This window comes from Ixodes scapularis, unplaced genomic scaffold, assembly GCF_016920785.2.
Source record: "Ixodes scapularis isolate PalLabHiFi unplaced genomic scaffold, ASM1692078v2 PGA_scaffold8__174_contigs__length_109621045, whole genome shotgun sequence".
Classification (NCBI taxonomy): Eukaryota; Metazoa; Arthropoda; class Arachnida; order Ixodida; family Ixodidae; genus Ixodes; species Ixodes scapularis.
In genome coordinates this window covers 17,711,600-17,719,787 of record NW_024609883.1, presented here as the reverse complement: position 1 = coordinate 17,719,787, position 8,188 = coordinate 17,711,600, and the positions used below count along the sequence as shown (strand labels likewise).

At 43.8% G+C, this 8,188-nt stretch overlaps 1 non-coding gene across 1 annotated transcript; it reads left to right on the top strand.

Annotated features, from left to right (window-relative positions):
* Positions 1 to 2,021: 2,021 nt before the first annotated feature.
* On the top strand, positions 2,022 to 2,096 carry Trnak-uuu. The gene has a single exon. It is a non-coding gene; the product is annotated as a tRNA-Lys (tRNA).
* Positions 2,097 to 8,188: the final 6,092 nt, after the last annotated feature.

The following is an 8,188-nucleotide window of genomic DNA, read 5'->3' as shown; positions in this document are numbered from 1 at the left end:
GTCACCCACTGTGTTTGGATATTTGTGTTTTCATTTGTCCCTCTTTTCCCCTTCTCCGTGGATTATTTTCGTTATTCTTGTGCAGCTCGTTTGAACCTTTTCATTTAATTGCATTATTTTTCATAACCTTAAAAATTTCAAGCTTCACCCTTGTTGGTGTTAGACTCTTGGCAGCTAATAAACCCCTTTTGCTCTTTTGATGTCTAACCCCTGGTTAGCTCAGTTGGTAGAGCGCTCCACCTGTAATGGAGTGGTCCCGGGCTCGATACCTGGACCAGGTTGATTTTGTCGGTCGCGCACCACTCACCCACAGTGTTTGGAGATTTGTGTTTGTCAATTGTCCCTCTTTTCCCCTTCTCCGTGAATTATTTTCGTTATTCTTGTGCAGCTCTTTTGAATCTTTTCATTTAATTGCATTATTATTCATAACCTTAAAATTACAAGCTTTACCCTTGTTGGTGTTAGACTCTTGGCAGCTAATAAAACCCGTTTGCTCTATTGATGTCTAACCCCTGGTTAGCTCAGTTGGCAGAGCGCTCCACCTCTAATGAAGTGGTCCCGGGCTCGATACCTGGACCAGGTAGATTTTGTCGGTCGCGCACCAGGCACCCACTGTGTTTGGATATTTGTGTTTGTCATTTGTCCCTCTTTTCCCCTTCTCCGTGGATTATTTTCGTTATTCTTGTGCAGCTCGTTTGAACCTTTTCATTTAATTGCATTATTTTTCATAACCTTAAAAATTGCAAGCTTCACCCTTGTTGGTGTTAGACTCTTGGCAGCTAATAAAACCCGTTTTCTCTATTGATGTCTAACCCCTGGTTAGCTCAGTTGGTAGAGTGCTCCACCTGTACTGGAGTGGTCCCGGGCTCGATACCTGGACCAGGTGGATTTTGTAGGTCGCGCACCAGTCACCCACAGTGTTTGGAGATTTGTGTTTGTCATTTGTCCCTCTTTTCCCCTTCTCCGTGAATTATTTTCGTTATTCTTGTGCAGCTCGTTTGAACCTTTTCATTTAATTGCATTAATATTCATAACCTTAAAATTACAAGCTTCACCCTTGTTGGTGTTAGACTCTTGGCAGCTAATAAAACCCGTTTGCTCTTTTGATGTCTAACCCCTGGCTAGCTCAGTTGGTAGAGCGCTCCACCTGTAATGGAGTGGTCCCGGGCTCGATACCTGGACAAGGTCGATTTTGTCGGTCGCGCACCAGTCACCCACAGTGTTTGGAGATTTGTGTTTGTCATTTGTCCCTCTTTTCCCCTTCTCCGTGAATTATTTTCGTTATTCTTGTGCAGCTCGTTTGAACCTTTTCATTTAATTGCATTATTATTCATAACCTTAAAATTGCAAGCTTCACCCTTGTTGGTGTTAGACTCTTGGCAGCTAATAAAACCCGTTTGCTCTATTGATGTCTAACCCCTGCTTAGCTCAGTTGGTAGAGCGCTCCATCTGTAATTGAGTGGTCCCGGGCTCGATACCTGGACCAGGTGGATTTTGTCGGTCGCGCACCAGTCACCCACTGTGTTTGGAGATTTGTGTTTGTCGTTTATCCCTCTTTTCCCCTTCTCCGTCGATTATTTTTGTTATTCTTGTGCAGCTCGTTTGAATCTTTTCATTTAATTGCATTATTATTCATAACCTTAAAATTACAAGCTTCACCCTTGTTGGTGTTAGACTCTTGGCAGCTAATAAAACCCGTTTGCTCTTTTGATGTCTAACCCCTGGTTAGTTCAGTTGGTAGAGCGCTCCACCTGTAATGGAGTGCTCCCGGGCTCGATACCTGGACCAGGTGGATTTTGTCGGTCGCGCACCAGTCACCCACTGTGTTTGGATATTTGTGTTTGTCATTTGTCCCTCTTTTCCCCTTCTCCGTGGATTATTTTCGTTATTCTTGTGCAGCTCGTTTGAACCTTTTCATTTAATTGCATTATTATTCATAACCTTAAAATTACAAGCTTCCCCCTTGTTGGTGTTAGACTCTTGGCAGCTAATTAAACCCGTTTGCTCTTTTGATGTCTAACCCCTGGTTAGCTCAGTTGGTAGAGCGCTCCACCTTTAATGGAGTGGTCCCGGGCTCGATACCTGGACCAGGTCGATTTCGTCGGTCGCGCACCAGTCACCCACAGTGTTTGGAGATTTGTGTTTGTCATTTGTCCCTCTTTTCCCCTTCTCCGTGAATTATTTTCGTTATTCTTGTGCAGCTCGTTTGAACCTTTTCATTTAATTGCATTATTATTCATAACCTTAAAATTGCAAGCTTCACCCTTGTTGGTGTTAGACTCTTGGCAGCTAATAAAACCCGTTTGCTCAATTGATGTCTAACCCCTGCTTAGCTCAGTTGGTAGAGTGCTCCACCTGTACTGGAGTGGTCCCGGGCTCGATACCTGGACCAGGTGGATTTTGTAGGTCGCGCACCAGTCACCCACTGTGTTTGGATATTTGTGTTTGTCATTTTTCCCTCTTTTCCCCTTCTCCGTGGATTATTTTCGTTATTCTTGTGCAGCTCATTTGAACCTTTTCATTTAATTGCATTATTTTTCATAACCTTAAAAATTGCAAGCTTCACCCTTGTTGGTGTTAGACTCTTGGCAGCTAATTAAACCGGTTTGCTCTATTGATGTCTAACCCCTGGTTATCTCAGTTGGTAGAGTGCTCCACCTGTACTGGAGTGGTCCCGGGCTCGATACCTGGACCAGGTGGATTTTGTCGGTCGCGCACCAGTCACCCACAGTGTTTGGAGATTTGTGTTTGTCATTTGTCCCTCTTTTCCCCTTCTCCGTGAATTATTTTCGTTATTCTTGTGCAGCTCGTTTGAACCTTTTCATTTAATTGCATTATTATTCATAACCTTAAAATTGCAAGCTTCACCCTTGTTGGTGTTAGACTCTTGGCAGCTAATAAAACCCGTTTGCTCTTTTGATGTCTAACCCCTGGTTAGCTCAGTTGGTAGAGCGCTCCAACTGTAATGGAGTGGTCCCGGGCTCGATACCTGGACCAGGTGGATTTTGTCGGTCGCGCACCAGTCACCCACTGTGTTTGGATATTTGTGTTTGTCATTTTTCCCTCTTTTCCCCTTCTCCGTGGATTATTTTCGTTATTCTTGTGCAGCTCATTTGAACCTTTTCATTTAATTGCATTATTTTTCATAACCTTAAAAATTGCAAGCTTCACCCTTGTTGGTGTTAGACTCTTGGCAGCTAATTAAACCGGTTTGCTCTATTGATGTCTAACCCCTGGTTATCTCAGTTGGTAGAGTGCTCCACCTGTACTGGAGTGGTCCCGGGCTCGATACCTGGACCAGGTGGATTTTGTCGGTCGCGCACCAGTCACCCACAGTGTTTGGATATTTGTGTTTGTCATTTGTCCCTCTTTTCCCCTTCTCCGTGAATTATTTTCGTTATTCTTGTGCAGCTCGTTTGAACTTTTTCATTTAATTGCATTATTATTCATAACCTTAAAATTACAAGCTTCCCCCTTGTTGGTGTTAGACTCTTGGCAGCTAATAAAACCCGTTTGCTCTATTGATGTCTAACCCCTGGTTAGCTCAGTTGGTAGAGCGCTCCACCTGTAATGGAGTGGTCCCGGGCTCGATACCTGGACCAGGTGGATTTTGTCGGTCGCGCACCAGTCACCCACAGTGTTTGGAGATTTGTGTTTGTCGTTTATCCCTCTTTTCCCCTTCTCCGTGGATTATTTTTGTTATTCTTGTGCAGCTCGTTTGAATCTTTTCATTTAATTGCATTATTATTCATAACCTTAAAATTACAAGCTTTACCCTTGTTGGTGTTAGACTCTTGGCAGCTAATAAAACCGGTTTGCTCTATTGATGTCTAACCCCTGGTTATCTCAGTTGGTAGAGTGCTCCACCTGTACTGGAGTGGTCCCGGGCTCGATACCTGGACCAGGTCGATTTCGTCGGTCGCGCACCAGTCACCCACTGTGTTTGGAGATTTGATTTTGTCGTTTATCCCTCTTTTCCCGTTCTCCGTGGATTATTTTTGTTATTCTCGTGCAGCTCGTTTGAATCTTTTCATTTAATTGCATTATTATTCATAACCTTAAAATTACAAGCTTCACCCTTGTTGGTGTTAGACTCTTGGCAGCTAATAAAACCCGTTTGCTCTATTGATGTCTAACCCCTGGTTAGCTCAGTTGGTAGAGCGCTCCACCTGTAATGGAGTGGTCGCGGGCTCGATACCTGGACCAGGTGGATTTTGTCGGTCGCGCACCAGTCACCCACTGTGTTTGGATATTTGTGTTTGTCATTTGTCCCTCTTTTCCCCTTCTCCGTGAATTATTTTCGTTATTCTTGTGCAGCTCGTTTGAACTTTTTCATTTAATTGCATTATTATTCATAACCTTAAAATTACAAGCTTCCCCTTGTTGGTGTTAGACTCTTGGCAGCTAATAAAACCCGTTTGCTCTTTTGATGTCTAACCCCTGGTTAGCTCAGTTGGTAGAGCGCTCCACCTGTAATGGAGTGGTTCCGGGCTCGATACCTGGACCAGGTGGATTTTGTCGGTCGCGCACCAGTCACCCACTGTGTTTGGATATTTGTGTTTGTCATTTGTCCGTCTTTTCCCCTTCTCCGTGAATTATTTTCGTTATTCTTGTGCAGCTCGTTTGAACTTTTTCATTTAATTGCATTATTATTCATAACCTTAAAATTACAAGCTTCCCCCTTGTTGGTGTTAGACTCTTGGCAGCTAATAAAACCCGTTTGCTCTATTGATGTCTAACCCCTGGTTAGCTCAGTTGGTAGAGCGCTCCACCTGTAATGGAGTGGTCCCGGGCTCGATACCTGGACCAGGTGGATTTTGTCGGTCGCGCACCTGTCACCCACTGTGTTTGGAGATTTGTGTTTGTCATTTGTCCCTCTTTTCCCCTTCTCCGTGAATTATTTTCGTTATTCTTGTGCAGCTCGTTTGAACGTTTTCATTTAATTGCATTATTATTCATAACCTTAAAATTACAAGCTTCCCCCTTGTTGGTGTTAGACTCTTGGCAGCTAATAAAACCCGTTTGCTCTTTTGATGTCTAACCCCTGGTTAGCTCAGTTGGTAGAGCGCTCCACCTGTAATGGAGTGGTTCCGGGCTCGATACCTGGACCAGGTGGATTTTGTCGGTCGCGCACCAGTCACCCACTGTGTTTGGATATTTGTGTTTGTCATTTTTCCCTCTTTTCCCCTTCTCCGTGGATTATTTTCGTTGTTCTTGTGCAGCTCTTTTGAACCTTTTCATTTAATTGCATTATTATTCATAACCTTAAAATTACAAGCTTCACCCTTTTTGGTGTTAGACTCTTGGCAGCTAATAAAACCCGTTTGATCTATTGATGTCTAACCCCTGGTTAGCTCAGTTGGCAGAGCGCTCCACATGTAATGGAGTGGTCCCGGGCTCGATACCTGGACCAGGTGGATTTTGTCGGTCGCGCACCAGTCACCCACTGTGTTTGGATATTTGTGTTTTCATTTGTCCCTCTTTTCCCCTTCTCCGTGGATTATTTTCGTTATTCTTGTGCAGCTCGTTTGAACCTTTTCATTTAATTGCATTATTTTTCATAACCTTAAAAATTTCAAGCTTCACCCTTGTTGGTGTTAGACTCTTGGCAGCTAATAAACCCCTTTTGCTCTTTTGATGTCTAACCCCTGGTTAGCTCAGTTGGTAGAGCGCTCCACCTGTAATGGAGTGGTCCCGGGCTCGATACCTGGACCAGGTTGATTTTGTCGGTCGCGCACCAGTCACCCACTGTGTTTGGAGATTTGTGTTTGTCAATTGTCCCTCTTTTCCCCTTCTCCGTGAATTATTTTCGTTATTCTTGTGCAGCTCTTTTGAATCTTTTCATTTAATTGCATTATTATTCATAACCTTAAAATTACAAGCTTCACCCTTGTTGGTGTTAGACTCTTGGCAGCTAATAAAACCCGTTTGCTCTATTGATGTCTAACCCCTGGTTAGTTCAGTTGGTAGAGCGCTCCACCTGTAATGGAGTGGTCCCGGGCTCGATACCTGGACCAGGTTGATTTTGTCGGTCGCGCACCAGTCACCCACAGTGTTTGGAGATTTGTGTTTGTCAATTGTCCCTCTTTTCCCCTTCTCCGTGAATTATTTTCGTTATTCTTGTGCAGCTCTTTTGAATCTTTTCATTTAATTGCATTATTATTCATAACCTTAAAATTACAAGCTTCACCCTTGTTGGTGTTAGACTCTTGGCAGCTAATAAAACCCGTTTGCTCTATTGATGTCTAACCCCTGGTTAGTTCAGTTGGTAGAGCGCTCCACCTGTAATGGAGTGGTCCCGGGCTCGATACCTGGACCAGGTTGATTTTGTCGGTCGCGCACCAGTCACCCACAGTGTTTGGAGATTTGTGTTTGTCAATTGTCCCTCTTTTCCCCTTCTCCGTGAATTATTTTCGTTATTCTTGTGCAGCTCTTTTGAATCTTTTCATTTAATTGCATTATTATTCATAACCTTAAAATTACAAGCTTCACCCTTGTTGGTGTTAGACTCTTGGCAGCTAATAAAACCCGTTTGCTCTATTGATGTCTAACCCCTGGTTAGCTCAGTTGGTAGAGCGCTCCACCTGTAATTGAGTGGTCCCGGGCTCGATACCTGGACCAGGTTGATTTTGTCGGTCGCGCACCAGTCACCCACAGTGTTTGGAGATTTGTGTTTGTCAATTGTCCCTCTTTTCCCCTTCTCCGTGAATTATTTTCGTTATTCTTGTGCAGCTCGTTTGAACCTTTTCATTTAATTGCATTATTATTCATAACCTTAAAATTACAAGCTTCACCCTTGTTGGTGTTAGACTCTTGGCAGCTAATAAAACCCGTTTGCTCTATTGATGTCTAACCCCTGGTTAGCTCAGTTGGTAGAGCGCTCCACCTGTAATGGTGTGGTCCCGGGCTCGATACCTGGACCAGGTTGATTTTGTCGGTCGCGCACCAGTCACCCACAGTGTTTGGAGATTTGTGTTTGTCAATTGTCCCTCTTTTCCCCTTCTCCGTGAATTATTTTCGTTATTCTTGTGCAGCTCTTTTGAATCTTTTCATTTAATTGCATTATTATTCATAACCTTAAAATTACAAGCTTCACCCTTGTTGGTGTTAGACTCTTGGCAGCTAATAAAACCCGTTTGCTCTATTGATGTCTAACCCCTGCTTAGCTCAGTTGGTAGAGCGCTCCATCTGTAATTGAGTGGTCCCGGGCTCGATACCTGGACCAGGTGGATTTTGTAGGTCGCGCACCAGTCACCCACAGTGTTTGGAGATTTGTGTTTGTCATTTGTCCCTCTTTTCCCCTTCTCCGTGAATTATTTTCGTTATTCTTGTGCAGCTCGTTTGAACCTTTTCATTTATTTGCATTATTATTCATAACCTTAAATTGCAAGCTTCACCCTTGTTGGTGTTAGACTCTTGGCAGCTAATAAAACCCGTTTGCTCTATTGATGTCTAACCCCTGCTTAGCTCAGTTGGTAGAGCGCTCCATCTGTAATTGAGTGGTCCCGGGCTCGATACCTGGACCAGGTGGATTTTGTCGGTCGCGCACCAGTCACCCACTGTGTTTGGAGATTTGTGTTTGTCGTTTATCCCTCTTTTCCCCTTCTCCGTCGATTATTTTTGTTATTCTTGTGCAGCTCGTTTGAATCTTTTCATTTAATTGCATTATTATTCATAACCTTAAAATTACAAGCTTCACCCTTGTTGGTGTTAGACTCTTGGCAGCTAATAAAACCCGTTTGCTCTTTTGATGTCTAACCCCTGGTTAGTTCAGTTGGTAGAGCGCTCCACCTGTAATGGAGTGCTCCCGGGCTCGATACCTGGACCAGGTGGATTTTGTCGGTCGCGCACCAGTCACCCACTGTGTTTGGATATTTGTGTTTGTCATTTGTCCCTCTTGTCCCCTTCTCCGTGGATTATTTTCGTTATTCTTGTGCAGCTCGTTTGAACCTTTTCGTTTAATTGCATTATTATTCATAACCTTAAAATTACAAGCTTCCCCCTTGTTGGTGTTAGACTCTTGGCAGCTAATAAAACCCGTTTGCTCTTTTGATGTCTAACCCCTGTTTAGCTCAGATGGTAGAGCGCTCCACCTGTAATGGAGTGGTCCCGGGCTCGATACCTGGACCAGGTGGATTTTGTCGGTCGCGCACCAGTCACCCACTGTGTTTGGAGATTTGTGTTTGTC